This window comes from Carya illinoinensis, chromosome 11 (genome assembly GCF_018687715.1).
Source record: "Carya illinoinensis cultivar Pawnee chromosome 11, C.illinoinensisPawnee_v1, whole genome shotgun sequence".
Taxonomy (NCBI): Eukaryota; Viridiplantae; Streptophyta; class Magnoliopsida; order Fagales; family Juglandaceae; genus Carya; species Carya illinoinensis.
This window is the reverse complement of record NC_056762.1, coordinates 8,071,095-8,090,323: the sequence shown is the minus strand read 5'-3', so window position 1 is coordinate 8,090,323 and position 19,229 is coordinate 8,071,095. Positions and strand designations below refer to the sequence as shown.

The following is a 19,229-nucleotide window of genomic DNA, read 5'->3' as shown; positions in this document are numbered from 1 at the left end:
AGTGTTGGTCCTATGAGTAGGAAAAAACTTTTTTAGAAATTCCCTTTGCATTTCTTGCCATGTGCCAATAGATCTTGGTCTCAAGGAGTTCAACCAATTCTTAGCTTTTTCTTTCAAAGAGAATGGAAACAACTTTAATCTAACAACATCATCATTGATAGTTTGGTTTTGTAAAGTTGCACAAACTTCTTCAAATTCTTTTAGATGCAAATAAGGACTTTCTGAATCCAAGCCATGAAACTTGGGAAGTAATTGGATTACTCCCGGTTTTAAATCAAAATTTTCCATATTCGTAGGAAAAATCATACAAGATGGAGTACTTGTCCTTGTAGGCTGCAAATATTCACGCAAAGTTCTTATTTGCGGATTATTTTGTGCCTCTTCATTTTCTAGTTCGTCATGAACACTACGATTGTCAGCCATGGTATGAGAATTTTCAGAATCACCTGACAAAGTATTAATCAATTCTTTTAAAATAATTTCCTCTCTTCTCAATCTACCCGTTTGATCACGTTGCCACGAGATCATTCATCATATAGGATCAAGCACATTCAAATATTAAAAATAAACAAAATGCAAAACAAGCAAGAAAGTAAATTTTTTTTTATCTATTTATTTATATATATATATATATTTTTTGAATGAGATTACCAAATGGTATGAAGATGGAAGCAATGTTACATGCTCTCTTTTCTGGAAAACAAATCGTACCTGCAAAAAAGATATGAAAAACAATTAGCAAAAGATTACTAAATTTTTTTTTTCTTTTCTAAAAAAAAACAATTATCACACCTTGCAATCCCCGGCAACGGCGCCAAAAACTTGTTGCGACTAAACTTTGACTCAAATTAATGAATCAAGAATCTTATGCAGTTTTACCTGCAAGTATACAGGTGTTGTGGTATCTTACAGGATCGAATCCACAGAGATTGACTTTTGTGATAAAGAAAATAAATTCAGACAATGAAACGAAATTACTAAAAGAAACGTGCAATCAAATGAAGATTGAAAAAATGAATCAAACTAAAATGATAAAATGAATGGAAAAAGACTAAGGTTTCGAGGATCCGTCTAATAATTTATGATATTGTTTCCGATCAATTTACCTCAATTAAACTAGAATAATGATTCTGTTTAATTGGTAGATTTAGCATTTAAGATCGAGAAAAACAGACGCTTATGATTGAGCATGAACGATTGATGATTAAAACATTTACAAATCTATTTGAATACCACAGGGATTCCTTAAGCATTTACTGTATTCGGAAATCACAATGAATCAAGACGAGTATATAGATAATCAAATTATCCAAATAAAATCTTTCAATCAATCAAGCTCGCAAAATAGATTTTACGTGGATTCGGAAACAATATGTAAATCATTAAACTTCACCTCTAACCTTAGTATGAAAATTTAGCCAAACATATTCATTGCAAATACTATAGTAATCACATAAGTATTCTCCATTAAATAACTAACACAAGAAATACTAAGCAATAACTTAAAAACAACAAAATCTGAAATTCAATTGATACAGAGGAATAAAGCTCACAATAAAACAGAAATTGAAATTAAAAGATATTCATCAAGAAGAAGCTACAGCCCCACCAGATGCCAAACGAAAAACATGAAGAAGCAAAAAAAAAAAAAAAACTCCAACCACTTCAACTCCACGTTAAACTCAAGCATCTATCTCATCATGTCCCTTTCTCCACCAAAATAAATCCCATCCAATTAGATTACTCCAGCCGGCCTACACATCCATCCCCCACATCAACTTCTTTTCACATTAATCCCCAAAGTCAATCTGGAGATTCTCTACACGTCTCTCTTTCCCTCTCTTCAACCGACCTCAACTTCCTCCAAGAAAGAAATAATTACAGCCGACTCCCTCTCTTCAATTCTCTCAACTCCCCACCTATCCCTTTCACTCTACATCTTCTTCTCTACAATTCTCCTCCCCCACGTCCAGCAACATATATATATAAATATAAAGCTGCTTCTAGTCGTCCAAAGTCCAAACCCCCTCCTCCAATCACCACTGATTTTCCACTCTTCACTCCCCTTTAATCACGGCACCTCTCTTTCTTTACACACCAACCTCTACATTACTCTGCTGCCCGAATGTAAAACCAAAAGAAAAACCCTGAAAATCTGCTGCTAGCCGAATCAAAAAGAAAGAAGAAAAACTCAAACTCTCCAGCTCTTGCTGCCAAACCGAAAGCAAGCAGAAAAAATGAAAGATAAAAGTCAAGAAAAACAGCTGCTTGCCCCCTTGCTTTTCTTCCAAACCGAAAACTCCCAGTTGAAAAGTAAAGGCAGCCCATGTGATTTCTTGCTGTCCAGCTTTTCTGCATTGGTGTGCTGTCCATGTGAGTTTGGTCTGTATGTTTGCATTTTTCTGCATGTCTGCATGTGTTGGTCTGTTGCATGGTTGAATTTTCTGCATGTGTGATGTTGTGGTCCGAATGATCTTCTGTTGAATGTTTGAATGTGTGAGCTGGTCCACGTTTTAAGCATATTGATTGCTGTCTATTTTTTTCTGTTCTGCATGTGCATGTGCTGGTTTGTAGGTCCACGTTTTCTGCATCTGTTTTTCTGCATGTGTTTTTCTGCATGTGTTTTTCTGCATCTTGGTCTGAATAGTCTGCTGTTGGCATGTGATTTTTTTCCAGCGTGATTGTCTGCTGCTTTGAAGGATTTTTCTGCTGCTGTACATGTGCTGCTGCAAGTGTGAGTTGCTGTCCATGTGATGTGCTGCAGATTCTTCTCCTGCTTTCTGTTCTGCATGTGTGCACATCCGAATGATTCTTCTTGTTCTGCATGTGCATGTGTTTTGCATGAGTGCTGTTGTGGGTCCAGCTGTGTGCATGTGATGTCCGAGTGAGTTTGTTTGCTTTTAGCATGTGTGAGTTTGTGTTGCATGCATGTGAGGTGCTTGTCTTGTTTCATGTGAATCAATTGCATTATAAATCTTTTTAAGCACCAAAATACTAGAATGTATCAATTGACTCAAGTAATGTGATCTATTGCATAATTAAGTACTTAAATCATTTTTTATTAAACAATTTGTTCGCTTAAGTAACTTAATCATGCAATTTTAGTGCTTCATCATGCAGCAGATCACACAGGGAGCTGGTACTCACTCAAACAGCAACAACGCTCAACGCATATCAAGATGCACGGAAAAAAGGGTAGTTTCGGCTTTTGGACGAAACTTTTATTCTTCATTTATTATTTTATTATGGGGGGTTACGATTTTTTTGTTTTTTTTTTCTGCTGGCAGACCTTGGGGTTTTTTTTTTTTTTTTGTCATGATTTGGTTTTACTTTTAGTAGGTAGGGGGCGTAGGGAGTAGTTCTCACTCACTCTTGTTTTAAATTTATTTTTTCCATATTTTTTTTTCTTTTCTTTGTGTAGGTCCAAGACCTTGGGACGGCACTTTCATTTTTTAGTTCATTTTTTTCATTTGGAGCAGAACTATTTTTTTCCTTGCTTTACGTTTAGTTTTTTTTTTCTTTCCAGTTTTTCCTTTCGTTCAGCGTTCCTTTCATTTTATAGTTCCTAGTTTTTCTTTTCATGCAGACCGTGAGGCAACATAAGCTCTCTCTCTCGGCTTTCATTTTATTTTTTTTTTGCTTTTCCCAGTTGTTTTTCGTTCTTAGTTGCCTTACCTTTTCGTTCCAGATCTTAGTCGGCAGAGTTTTAGTTTTTATTCTGTATTTATTTTCATACAACAACTTAAAATGTTAGGATTCATCATTTTTTAGTATTTTACTAATTTAGAGATGGTAGTCTAGATTTTTGAGCTTGAGATTCAATGAGTAACCTATTACTATTTTGGAGTGGATTTTCTTCAATGTTATATGATTTCAATGATTAACTTGTTAGATAATATTTTAGTTTACATTTAGAAATGATTGAAGTTCTTTGTTCTTGGTTTAGATTAGTTGTAGACATAAAGGCACAATTGATATTTAAATAAGTAACAAGACTTGGATGGGTTTCTTTTACTATTTTACAATTGTTATATAATCTGTCAAGTAGTTTTATTAGGTTTAGAATTGGGATTCATTGCTATATTATCCGACCATGACTTCTAGGAATGGGAGCTTGGTTGAGAGAAGATGAAAAGAGAAGTAAATCCATCTCCAAATCAGTGGGTGAAAATTGCATCCCAACTGTTTGCTCTTTTGTTTTTTACAAGTTTAATTCATTTGCTACACACTTTCTCTAAGTTTCTTAGTTTTGGTAATTTTATAATCATAAATTTATTTTTATTTTCAATTTAATTCGAGTTTGAACTTCCAATACAACCACTAATCATACTCTTAATTCAGTTCACACTTCCTTAGTAAATAATCCACATTTTAGTTCAAGACTTTCTTCTTTTCAAAATTTCTTATTACCATAAACGTCAATATTTTATCTTGTGATTATAAAAGGTTTGCTTAATTTTCATTGTCCTTGTGAATTTGATCTTGGGATTTACCCTTGTATTACTTTGATAGCTTCTACGCTTGGAAGACAAAATTATAAGCTAATTAGAGACTTAAAATTTTGGGTGGTAAGATCAGAACTCTCTACCCAAATAGAACACACAATGGAATCAATCCTATTGTGTGTTTAGATGAATTAAGTATGAAAGGTTTGAGTCATCTTGCTCACTAGAGAACTTTAAAGATCAATTTGATAAGGATTCTACATCTTGTTCAGATATAAAAGAACTCATTATTTTACTATGCTTTCCTACCAGAACATCTTTAAAAACCCATGGAAGAACAAATCATATTGATAGCAAACATAACAACATTGTACATGAAATAACTAAGAATCGAGGACCCCATAATGCAAGCAACACAAATATCAAATAGTTGTGTAGAAAGCACGTTCAAATGCAATATTTGGGTGTTTCTTATTCTTAGAACAATAGTAGTGAGTAATCAATCCTAAAAATAAATAATTTCTAATATAAATGCATAAACGGTGGTTTGAAGTGAAATTGAGCTATGAAAAAATATAGATGAAAGGGGCAAATTTTGTAACCTGAAAATTTGAAGTGAATGTTTCTTCTAACACATGGGCTTTCATAAAAATAGAGGAAATGTAACCACTTATAACAGACGATGTCAATGAGTGGGTGGAACACAAGGAGATTTTTTTACTTCTAATGAATAATGGGTGGCAGAGGAGTGCAGTGCAACCAAGAAAAAATGGTCTGAGAGTGAGACATCGGTGTTCAGGTTCTCACCCTTTCGCGAAAATGATGAATAGTTCGTAGCTGAGGAACGGTATAAGCGAGATAGACATCGGTGTTGAAATTTCCCACTTTTTTTCAGGTTCTCACCCTTCTAACCATTCTTCTTCAGGTTCTCACCCTTCGTAGCCCTTTTTCTTTTAAAAAATTTATGTGTAGTCACTTTTGTGTACTCTTTACATACTCCACTAATGTGATTGGCTGCGTCATTTTTTTAATATAAAATAATTATTTTAGCTAATCACATTAGTAAAGTATATAAAGAGTATTAAAAAATGATTGTATGTAGCATAACTCTTTTTTTTAATAATATAAAACGTACACCTAAGTAGGCGTGCACAAAGGAGTGAACCGACTTGTCTTTACAGAAGTAGTGGTAAATGAGAATATCTTATAACCAGCCCACCTGGTTATCTCAAATTCTCAATTCATCGTTGATGTTTTCTTCTCTGAACAATCATAAAATTTTTTTCAGTTTATAGATTCAGTCATACTTTTTCTAATGAATGGATTAGTTCTTTGATTATATTTGGATCAATTATTTATCTGTTTGATTTAGTTCTTTGCTGCAATATTATTTCCTGAGTATATTGTCGTCGCTGGATTTTCTCAATAGGGATAATAATTTACGTATTTTAAAAGTGGTGAATGATTTTTCGAAAGGTTACATTTGGTTTAATTTTAGTTTATAAATCTATACCTTCCGATTGGAAATTTCAGAAATTGAGTTCCCAATTGAGTTATCCAATGAATTAAGAATAATTAAAATACCAGATTTGTGCAAGGGATTCTCGACACTCTACTATTCGTCAAATTTGAATACTTTTTTTATTAATCACTTTGTTTCACTTTAATTTGCAGTTAAAATTAGTCTTTGTTATCTATTACTTATTTAATATTTTTCTTTAGTTTCTTTGTTCCTTCTTCTATTCTTTTAATTTGTCTCATTATAGAATCGACACTCCAAAGTTGTGCTACAACTATCGCGTTATTCTTTGGATGTAATTAAATTTTGTCGCCGTTGCCGGGGAGACGGTAGAAAAATTGCTAAATAGTTTTTCTTTTCAGTAGTTTGTAAAGGCGGTAACTTTGTTCCCTCTTTTAGCTTGCTGCATCTTTAATTTATTTTTTGTTCTTTATATATTTTTATTTTTTTTAGTGTTGCATTTTTCTCTACCTTGCATGCACATGTATAGAGACGCATCGGGTCGGTTTGCTTGTAGACCTGTGTTAGAATCAGAGTCAAAGTCTAATTTTTCTAATCATTTGTTTGATAATTTTTCTAATTCTGAGGAAATAAGTGAACACGGAGATCAACCCACTAGGATCCTTCAGGATTACCTCCACCCTACTCGCACAGCCACACCATCATGCATCATGTTTCTAGCTAATACTCGCCATTCGGATTTTAAAACAGGGATAATACAATTACTCCCTACTTTTTATGGCTTGGAAAATGAAAATCCATATGTGCACATTAGGGAGTTTGAGGAAGTAGTTACAACTTTTCATAATCAAAATGCAACTGATGACATTGTGAGACTTAAGTTATTTCCTTTCTCTTTGAAGGATAGAGCTAAAAGTTGGCTATACTCACTGAGACCACGATCTATTAGGTCATGGAATGAGATGACCTAGGTCTTTTTTAATAAATACTTTCCCTAACATAAGACCAATGCTTTAAAAAAGTAAATCTCCACTTTTGCACAAAAGGATAGTGAGACTTTGTATCAGTCTTGGGAAAGATTTAAGGAGTTGTTGAGTATGTGTCCTCACCATGGGTATAAGAATTGGCGCTTAGTGGGCTATTTTTATGAGAGACTTACATCTAGAGAGCGTCGATTTGTGGAGATGGTGTGTAATGGTGAATTCTTACAAAAAGATCTTGATGAGGCCATAGAATACCTTAATGAGCTTGCTGAAAAGCTCACACTTGGACTGGACCTAGTGCTATTGAGAGCATAAATAAGTCACGACCTGTAGGAAATCTAAATGGTGGTAGAATTTATCATAACAGTGAATAGGATAATCTAAAGGCTGATCTTGAGATGCTCACTAGGAAGCTAGAGGTGTTGAAGAATAAAGACTTAAATCCAACACACGTGACTAATCATGTAGAATCTTTTGGACCATGTTTTGTGTGTAGCGGGATAGATCACCTCGCCCAAAAGTGTCCCATATTTGCTGAGATGAGAGGGATGTATGAGGAACAATGTAATGCCTTAGGTATGTACATGAAGTCTGTTTTACCTTTCTGATAACTATAATTTTGGGTGGCATAATCACCTAAATTTTAGTTGTAAGTCTGAAAACCAGCAGCCTGCACAACCGCTTAGATCATATCATGCGTCTTCATCTTCTAGAAACCCCTTAAAAGATACTTTACATGCTTTTATTGAGGCACTGAGTAAAACTGATCAAAAATTTGAATATTTGATTATACAGATTGTTGAAGAAAACAAAGAGATAAAGAGTTATATATCCAAGATAATGAGCTCCTTGAATGTGAATGAGCGTGACAAGTTTCATTTTCAAACTTAATCTACACCCCAAGGTCAACATATGGCGTAAGGAAATTTGAAAGAGGTTAATGTCATTGTGACAAGAAATGGTAAGTCTTTACATATCCCAATAACTGATAAGCCAGAGGATGTTGAAGAGAAACAAAGCAATGATAGTACCGAGTTGCCAAAAGAAGCCGTGGTAATCAAGAGCTCAGTTAAGGTACCATTTCCTCAAGCTTTAAAATTTGGTATGCGAACTTTGGATTCTAGTAGTGAAATCTTAGAGAATCTCAGGCAGGTAAAGATTAACCAACATCTTTTGCATGTTATTAAACAATTTCCTACTTATACAAAAGTTTTTAAAGATTTGTATACAGTTAAGAGGAAGCACCATGTTAAACAAGTTCCTACTTTGCTGACTTTGTTTGGTTTCTTTGATGACAGGTACGTGGGCTACAGATCCCTTTGTATATTTGAAGTCCCACCACCACTGTCCAAATTCCTACCAAACCAATTGTTGGATTTTAAGAGCATTCATATTTGACATTTCCTCATAAATATTAGTTGCCCAGATGACTAACACAAGAGGGGGGGTGAATTGAGTTGTATTAAAAAAATTAACAATTATAAATCAAATATATAATATAAAATATAAACAAAGTATGAAATAACAATAAATATAAAGAGTAAGGGTAAGAGAGAAGCAAACTCAGTACGTTAACGAGGTTCGGCCCTACTGCCTACGTCCTCACCTCAAGCTACCCCTTGAGGATTCCCAAATTCACTATTCAACCTCCTTCAGGTGGAGATAGAAACCTATTACACCTTTGAACAACACAGCTACAAAGGATCCGTGTAGAACACCCTCTACACTTGCAATCACCTTACACGTGGTGATTCAACTATTCCTCGTGTAGAATACTTTCTACACGTACAAGGGTTATACACACCCTTTTTCTGATACAAGAGCTGATAGTGGGTAGGTTATCAGAAAATACTCCTCAATGAGTGAAATAAGAACAATACAGCGCAAACTATATCTCTCAAAATAAACAAGGATTAAGGCTCAATGCTTAGAGAAAAGAGAATGAAAGTTTTGAATGAATGTTGTATGCTCTTGGTGTTGTGAATGTGAAACTCTCAAATGATCTATTTATAGGCATATGAGACTTCATATTCAAATTTAAAAAGATTCACATGTCAAAGACAACATCATTCACTTTTTCAAAAAATTCAAATAAAAGGTTCTTCTTTTTCAATTGTCAAAGACAACATCATTCACTTTTTCAAAAAAAATCAAACCTAATCTTTTACTTTTGGCATATAACAAAATGAGCACACTTTCATTTTTAAAAAATTCAAACCTAATATTTTACTTTTTGTATATGACAAAATGAGCACACTTTACTTTTCAAAATTTTCAAACAAAATCATCTACCTTTTGTATAAGTCTAAAAAAGCATCAATCACTTTTGAAAATATTCAAATAAAACATGCACATGTGAAAAATGACAATCAATCATCTTTAATATTTTCAAAGTTCAACCCTTTAATCAAGGCATGCACATGTAAAAAATGACAATCAATCACCTTTGAAAATTTTCAAATTTAATTTTCAAAAAAATTCATGCACATGTGGAAAATGTATTTTAATGCTTTATGATAAAATATTAATTTTGAGCATGAATCCTAATTTTGAATTTTGAAGAGATTTACAATATTACTCTATAATTTTAATGTGAACTTGTTCCCTTCTTGCTCATGCTTGTTTTCTTGATGTGCTTGACTCCATTATGTAGACAACTTGAACTTGAGACTTCTTTATTCTTTGAATTCATTTGTTATCATTAAAATCCATGTATAAATATATAATTATACAAAACTTGAAATGTTGAATTCAACAATCTCCCCCTTTTTGATGATGACAAATACTTGATAGAACCTGAAACCTGTATAAATACTTAAGCTCCCCCTGAGAATGTGCGTTAGTTTTTCAAGCAAAAGTATAAATATAATTCCAAGCATTTATAACAAGTTTAGCAATTTAAACAATGTTAATGTTCTAGTCTAAAACTTCTCCCCCTTTTGGCATCATTAAAAAGGATCGGCAGCAAGTAAATAGACCTGAAGAAAACGGTGCGTTAGTAGACACTGTAGATAGTTAAAATAAATAAATTTCATCCGTCCGTGACCCGACAAGTGCGGCTGGAGATATGAAAAAATTGCCTGATGTTATTGACAAACGAGATTGAAGACTCCGAGTTTCTAAAAATGTCATTTTCACCGATCAGCAAAAAAAATACATTGCTCTTTGACTTGGATGATAGCTTGTCTTATTCTTTATGCTATCTCTATAAAATCAGTCTTGAAGTTCATCCAATCCGCATCAAGTTTTCTTCTCATCTCTATAACTCATCTGCATTCCTTCAATATTCTCTTTTTAAGCCTTCTATTCTTTTCTCAATGGCTCATTCTTCTAACATTTCTCTAGATCCATCCATGAGGCATTCTGCATCTCAACCTCCTGTTCTTTCTGCAGCTACCATTGGTGCCATGTTGTAGCAAGAAAATAATAATCTGACTAATAAGTCAGATTCTGATGCTATTTATGACTTGGTGAGTCTTGGGACTCGCTACTCTTCCTCTATTGTTGCTTTTTCTCAGCGGCTACAAGCCAAAAATCACGAAGTTGAAAAGCTCAAAGAACAAATTGTTGTACTTCAACGAATTGTTCAAGATTCTCACACAAGGGAAGGAATCATTTGGCAGAACAATAAACAGTTGAAATCTTTATTAGATTCTTCATTCCGCTTGCCGGTTCCCATGGATAAGAATGACATGATATTGTATGAAGAGAATGAGCGTCTCAAATATGAGGCTAAGAATCTCAAGTTTATGTAAAAGTATTTAAAAAATCTATCTCTATTTTTATTGACTCTGGTCTATCTTTTAAAAGATATTCATAGCATGCATCATACCTATTTCTCTTCTAATCATACATAATCTATCTTCTGGTAAAGGTTTTGTGAAAATATCTGCTAACTGATCGTGTGTGTTTGTGAACTCTAATATTATATCCCCTTTTTGCACATGATCTCGAAGAAAATGATACCTTATTTCAATATGCTTAGTTCTAGAATGTTGTATTGGGTTCTTTGAAAGATTTATAGCACTTGTATTATCACATTTGATTGGAATGTGATTATACATGAGTTTAAAATCTTCAAGTTGTTGCTTCATGTAGAGAACTTGAGCACAACAACTACCCACAGCAACATATTCTGCCTCAGCAGTAGATAGTGCAATAGAATTTTGTTTTTTACTAAACCAGGAAACTAGTGCATAACCTAAGAAATGACATGCTCCACTAGTGCTTTTTCGATCTATTTTACAGCCAGCATAATCTGCATCTGTATAATTGATTAGATCGAAAGATGTGTGCTTAGGGTACCATAACCCTAGGTTAATTGTACCACTAAGATATCTAAGAATGCGCTTAACTGCAATTAAATGTGATTCTTTTGGAGATGATTGAAAGCGTGCACATAAGCACACACTAAACATAATATCTGGTCTATTAGCTGTTAAATATAATAAGCTACCAATCATACCTCGATATATTTTCGAGTCAACTGGCTTACCGGATTCATCTTTATCAAGTTTAGTTGATGGGCTCATTGGTGTTCTAATTTCCTTAGCATTTTCCATCCCAAACTTCTTCAATAATTCCTTAATATATTTTGATTGATTGATGAATGTCCCACTTTTTGCTTGCTTAATTTGCAATCCGAGAAAGAATGTAAGTTCTCCCATCATGCTCATCTCAAATTCTTCCTGCATAGTCTTAGCAAAAACTTGACACATATTTTCATTAGTAGCACCGAATATTATATCATCAACATAAATCTGAATCAAAAGAATATCATCATTTTCATATTTAATGAAAAGAGTTGTGTTGATTTTTCCTCTTGAAAAACCTTTTTCAATCAAGAAACTACTGAGTCTCTCGTACCAAGCTCTAGGAGCTTGTTTAAGTCCATATAGTTCTTTTGTGAGTTTGAAAACATGATTTGGGGAAATATGATTTTCAAAACCTGGAGGTTGCTCAACATATACCTCTTCATTTATAAAACCATTTAAGAAAGCACTTTTAACATCTATTTGAAAAAGTTTGAAATCTTTATAACAAGTATATGCAAGTAGCATTCGAATAGCTTTTAATCTTGCGACAGGTGCATATGTCTCATCATAATCGATTCCTTCTTCTTGATTAAAACCTTGGGCTACAAGTCGAGCCTTATTTCTAGTAATGACTCCGGACTCATCTTTCTTGTTTCTAAAAATCCATTTTGTTCCAATAATAGTATGATTTTTGGGTCTAGGAACAAGTGTCCAAACATTATTTCTTTCAAATTGATTCAACTCTTCTTGCATAGCTAGAATCCAAGATTCATCAAGAAGTGCGTCATCAATATTTTTGGGTTCAATTTGAGATAGAAAAGCAGTATGATTGCAAATATTTCTAAGAGATGATCGAGTACTTACACCTCGTGAAGGTTTTCCCAAAATTTATTCTACTGGATGATCTTTCACAAATTTTCACTGTTTGGTTGCATCTTGTATTAAATTTTGATGATCTTTCCTGATGGCTCCATGTTGAACTTCCTCTATTGTTTTCTCTTTGTTGAGATTGAGACTTTCCGTGTTATTTATACCTCCTATTTCTTCATCAATAGATTTCTTGGAGAGTGGAGAATTAGATTCATCAAATATTACATGCATAGATTCTTGTATAGTCAAAGTCTTTTTATTGAATACTTTATAAGCTTTACTATTAGTAGAATACCCGAGAAAGATACCTTCATCAGATTTTGTATCAAACTTGCCTAAATTATCCCTGTCATTCAAAATAAAACATTTGCATCCAAATACATGAAAGTAACCAATGTTGGGCTTTTTCTCATTCCAAAGCTCATAGGGGGTTTTATCTAACTTAGACCTTAGCATAACTCTATTTATAACATAACATGCAGTACTTACCGCTTCGGCCCAAAAATAACTAGGCAAGTTGTTCTCATTGAGCATTGTTCTTGCCATCTCTTGAAGAGATCTATTTTTCCTCTCTACTACTCCATTTTGTTGAGGAGTTCGAGGAGCAGAAAAATTATGCACAAAACCGTTTTCATCACAAAAAGTTTCAATATTTTTATTAACAAACTCTTTTCCCCTATCATTTCGAATACTTGAAATAGTATAACCATTTTCATTTTGAATTCTCTTGCATAACTTGGTAAAGGCATTATGTGCCTCATCTTTATGAGCAAGAAAGATGACCCAAGTATATCTAGAGAAATCATCAACAATAACAAATGCATAATATTTTCCTCCTAGACTTGCAACTCTATTTGGTCCAAAAAGATCTATGTGTATCAGTTGCAATATTCTAGTAGTGGAAATATGTTTCTTAGTTTTAAAAGAAGTTTTTGTTTGTTTACCAAATTGACATGCATCACAAATTTTGTCTTTAAGAAAATATGTTTTTGGTAAACCTCTCACAAAATCATTTTTTGAAAGTTTGGAAATAAGTTCCATGTTGGCATGACCTGGTCTTCTATGTCATAATCAACTAGTTTCATTTTGATCTGAAAAACAAATTGCATCTTGTGGGGTAATTTCTTCAAAATCGATTGTATAAACATTGTTACTTCTAAAAGCAATAAAACAAATATTACAATCATGATCATTCAAAATAATGCATTTATCCATTTTGAAAGTAACTGTAAATCCTTTATCACATAATTGATTTATGCTTAAAAGATTATGTTTTAGACCTTCAACAAGTAGAACATCTTCAATTATGAGAGAAGATTCATTACCAATTTTACCTATTCCCACGATCTTCCCTTTCGAGTTGTCTCCAAATGTCACGTGTCCTTTTTCTTTAGATCTAAGATCAAAGAACTTAGTCTTGTCTCCCGTCATGTGTCTTGAACATCCACTATCTAAAAACCATTTGTTTTTGTTTGTGGAAGACTTCATGCATACCTATAAAAACAATTAAAATGATTTTTCTTGGTACCCAAGTTCTTTGGGTCCTTTATTTATTAGTATTAGAAGAAATAAGATTTTTAGGAACCTATATGGCCCTAATAGTCATTGTATGATTTCTTCTAATAGGACAAGTATGATAATTATGACCATTTCTATTACAAAAATTGCAAATAGCATATGACATATATGAAAAACTTGAATGATTATAATAATATCCTTTTTTGACAAAATTATTTTTATGAAAAGAATTTTGAATATTAGTTTTTGATGTAGAATGATTATCAAAGAAATTTTTATAAAGTTTGTATTTTTGTTTTGGCATATATCCCAAACCTGCCTTGTCAAAAACACATCTTTGACTACCAAGAAGTTTTTCAAAATTTCTTTTTCCATTCGTAAAGTTTTCAACAATATTTTCTAAATCTGTTTTTTTCTTATTCAATTCAAGATTTTCATCTTTCAAAATGATATTTTCTTTTCTTAAAATTTCAATTTCATTTGTTAAAGAAAAATTTTTCTTTTTCAAAGCAGTATATTTGATACCCAATTTTTCAAATTCCTCATAAACCTCTTCTAAAATATTTTACAATTCTTCATATGAAGGATTTTCAATATTATCAAGATTTGTTACCTCAATGTCATCTTTAGCCATAAGACAAAGATTTGTTGATTCTTCATTGCTTGCTTCACTATCTGAGCTACTTAAATCATCATCCCATGTAGCTTTCATTGCTTTCTTGCCCTTGTTTCGATCTTTCTTTAGCAGAGGACAATCTGACTTGATATGACCAGGTTTATTGCATTTATAACAAATTAAAGTGTCATTTTTACCTGAATCTTTCGTGGAAAACTTTTTGAAGGATTTCCTCGGAGGAGTTCTATTTTTCTTCAAGAACCTCTGAATTCTTCTTGTTATCATCGTAACTTCTTCATCTTTATCGTCATTTTCCTCATCTTCATCACTTTCACTTTCATGAGGAACAGCTTTAAGTGCTAAGCCCTTCTTTGACTTTCCTTCTTCTTCTCCTCTTTTCAATGTGTACTCATGAGTGATAAGTGACCCGATGAGTTCATTGACTTCGAGCTTCTTGAGGTCTCTAGCTTCAAGAATCGCTGTAACTTTTGATTCCCAACGTTTTGGTAAAGAGCTGAGAATTTTTCTTACTATCTCCACCTTGGAATAAACTTTGCCAAGAGCTGTCAAACTATTTATGATGTTAGTAAAACGAGTGTGCATACTAGAAATAGATTCATCATCATTCATCTTAAACATTTCATATTCATGAGTAAGAATATAAATTTTTGATTCCTTGACTTGCGAAATTCCTTCATAAGTTACTTCCAAGTTATCCTAAATTTCCTTTGCCGTAGCGCAATTCATTATTCTATTAAATTTATTTCCATTGAGAGCATTATATAATAAATTCATAGCAGTTAAATTTAAAGTATAAAGTCTATCGTCTTCACGATCAAACTCTTCTTCTTCCTTTTTGACATTTACTCCATCAACCACTTTTGTTGGAATATAAGGTCCATTTACAATACATTTCCAGATTTCTCTATCTTGAGCTTGAAGAAATATTCTCATTCTAACTTTCTAGAATGAGTAATTATCTCCACAAAAGAGTGGAAGCCGACTGCTAGATTGACCTTCACAAAATGAAGCTGCAATGTTAGCCATAAGATCTTAACTCAAAAGATAGTTAATCTTATAATAGAGCTCTTAGCTCTGATACCAATTGTTACTGATCATAGGCCGCACATATGTCATTTAACAATTGTACCTACCAGACTAGCCGGCCACCGTCTCTACCGGTGCACCGTCACTCATGGTCGGAGAGTCTTGCTTCGGTGACACAGTCACAAGTGAGAGTTCCCATAAGTGATCTGCCTGTATGAACAGTACAGGTTAACTAGCTCTGATACCAATTGTTGCTCAGATGACTAACACAAGAGGGGGGGTGAATTGAGTTGTATTAAAAAAATTAACAATTATAAATCAAATATATAATATAAAATATAAACAAAGTATGAAATAACAATAAATATAAAGAGTAAGGGTAAGAGAGAAGCAAACTCAGTATGTTAACGAGGTACGGCCTCACTGCCTACGTCCTCGCCTCAAGCTACCCCTTGAGGATTCCCAAATTCACTATTCAACCTCCTTCAGGTGGAGATAGAAACCTATTACACCTTTGAACAATACCGCTACAAAGGATCCGTGTAGAACACCCTCTATACTTACAATCACCTTACACGTGGTGATTCAACTATTCCTCGTGTAGAATACTTTCTACACGTACAAGGGTTATACACACCCTTTTTCTGATACAAGAGCTGATAGTGGGTAGGTTATCAGAAAACACTCCTCAATGAGTGAAATAAGAACAATACAGCGCAAACTATATCTCTCAAAATGAACAAGGATTAAGGCTCAATGCTTAGAGAAAAGAGAATGAAAGTTTTGAATAAATGTTGTATGCTCTTGGTGTTGTGAATATAAAACTCTCAAATGATCTATTTATAGGCATATGAGACTTCATATTCAAATTTAAAAAGATTCACATGTCAAAGATAACATCATTCACTTTTTCAAAAAATTCAAATAAAAGGTTCTTCTTTTTCAATTGTTAAAGACAACATCATTCACTTTTTAAAAAAAAATCAAACCTAATCTTTTACTTTTAGCATATGACAAAATGAGCACACTTTCATTTTCAAAAAATTCAAACCTAATCTTTTACTTTTTGTATATGACAAAATAAGCACACTTTACTTTTCAAATTTTTCAAATAAAATCATCTACCTTTTGTATAAGTCTAAAAAAGTATCAATCACTTTTGAAAATATTCAAATAAAACATACACATGTGAAAGATGACAATCAATCATCTTTAATATTTTCAAAGTTCAACCCTTTAATCAAGGCATGCACATGTAAAAGATGACAATCAATCACCTTTCAAAATTTTCAAATTTAATTTTAAAAAAAAATTCATGTACATGTGGAAAATGTATTTTAATGCTTTATGATAAAATATTAATTTTGAGCATGAATCTTAATTTCGAATTTTGAAGAGATTTACAATATTACTCTATAATTTTAATGTGAACTTGTTTCCTTCCTGCTCATGCTTGTTTTCTTGATGTGCTTGACTCCATTGTGTAGACAATTTGAGCTTGAGACTTCTTTATTCTTTGAATTCATTTGTTATCATCAAAATTCATGTGTAAATATATAATTACACAAAACTTAAAATCTTGGATTCAACAATATTAGGCATTCAGACTTGGGAAAAACTTTTTACCTGATTATTTATTGTTTTCTGTATATCACAGCCAAGCATTTATGGTAGCATTTTCTTCATTTGGTGGCATTTTGAACCATGAGCCTTTGAACCATCAGTTTTGCAGTTGAACGATGAGCCTTTGGTAGCATTTTGAACCATGAGCCGCTGGAGGATTTTCTGCATTATACCAAACTTACCCTAACTAAAAACACGAAGTAGCAGATGGAGTTCTTCCATATTTTCCAGCAAATGGCAAAGTTCGGATTCTCATTCCGGTTCAAGTATGTCCCCTTCAAGAGAGAAAGACAAAGCGAGTTGACGTCATTGACATCGTGGTTGTTTTTTTATGAAATTTTTGTTGTAATTTTTATGTATGCCGAAAATATTAATGTATGCCATACAGTGCTTCGACTCATGTAAGATGTTTTGGCTCTAGCTTTGGACAATTAATTTGTAATGAACATATTATATAATAAATATATAAGTTGTTATTTTATTGAATCGCTTGCAATTTCCCTGTTTTGAAAAAGGACTTGCATGACATGCATGCATACTCAAATATCAAACCTTGCAAAAAGATTTTGACATAAGATCAATGGCATCATTTCGAAAAGTCAAATATTCCTAATTACATAAGTATATAACACTTGGGCCAAATACATGAGTTCAAAAACAAAGCTTCAAATTCATCAATCCATAAATCTTCCAAAAATATTGATCTTCAATCCACAAAAGCTCATCTTGGATCAAATTAACTTCTCTTCACAAACTTCAAATGCTTCACAACCCTCCTGTCACATTAATCACAAAACCATTAATTATATAAAACTTAAATTTTTAAAAAATCCTTTTACATTTTAAGGACTTATCTCCAAAAAAAAAAAAAAATCTTTCTCACATACATAAGTAAATTTGATTAAGAATTCAAGTTAGTGTGTTCGACCTCAGCTGTAAGGACTTATCTCCAAAAGAAAAAGTAGCCAACCAACAATGACCATTCATGCAAGAGAAAGTGTCGATGTCTAATTGTCAGCATTGTTAATATGGAATAGAAATACACGATGATGGAAATCTTTTACGACCAACAAACTGTTAGTCATAGTGAAATACTAATTTACAGGTCATAGTGAAATAAGCTATTAATCATAGTGAAACAAGGCGGTGTTACGCTACTTGAATCAATATATGGATAGGCCTTTAACACTTATGTACCAGTCATAGTGACATGATAACTAAGAAATATTACAGTATTTATAATTAATACAAAGGTTTACATTAATCCAAAGATATACAATGTGGTCGTGTATATCTTCAATAGACCTTCATGCATGAAATGCTTATCAATTAAACAGGCCGTATATACTTGTAAGAAAGTTAAGAAATTTCTTACGAAACTTGTTAAAATCCAAGTACCGGCCAACTGTAAAAGACATGCACGTTGCACATTAATTAAAAAAAACTGATGATCTGTCTTTTCCAAATAATAATGTGGGAACGTTGCACAGGTTCAATCGATATTTCTCTAATACTTCCCCTCAGTGGCATTTTCACAAACACTTGCTACTATGTAAATGAAAGAGGCAATAAGCAGATAAAAAAATTCAAATTCGAAAGTGCAGAAAATCAAACCATTGGGCGACGGGAACTGTAGTGCGATACGGCAACCGTAGTGGATTTGCTTGCTGGTTTCTGCGTGATTTCTCTAATACTTCCCTTTGCTTGCTAGTTTTGGCGTGATGGTTTCAGAGTGTTAGTTTTGGCATGGAGCTCCTTTGGTTTTGGTGTAAAGCACTCAGATTGAAGCGCACGATTTCTTCGCTTACTATATTTTATCTCCTGTGTTTTAATCTATAATGTTAATTTCATAATTACTTACGTGTTGCATTGGAATTGGAGGGCTGGTTTTCTTATTAAATCAGATGAACTTTTTAAAAGCGTTCTTAAATTATTGTTTTAAAGAAATAATAGTTGGAATAGTAAATATGTAAATATTATATAATTATTTAAAAAAATACATAAATATAAATTTTATATAAAAAAAATGCATAAATGTAAATTTTATATAAAAAAATTAATTTTTTAATAATAAATTCTATTTTTTTTTAACAATTACACAGCTACCATGCG

The 19,229-nt window shown here is 32.8% G+C and overlaps 1 non-coding gene across 1 annotated transcript; it reads right to left on the bottom strand.

Annotated features, from left to right (window-relative positions):
* Positions 1 to 6,934: 6,934 nt before the first annotated feature.
* On the bottom strand, positions 6,935 to 7,042 carry LOC122283514. The gene has a single exon (XR_006230915.1). It is a non-coding gene; the product is annotated as a small nucleolar RNA R71 (small nucleolar RNA).
* Between the last annotated feature and the right edge of the window lie 12,187 nt (positions 7,043 to 19,229).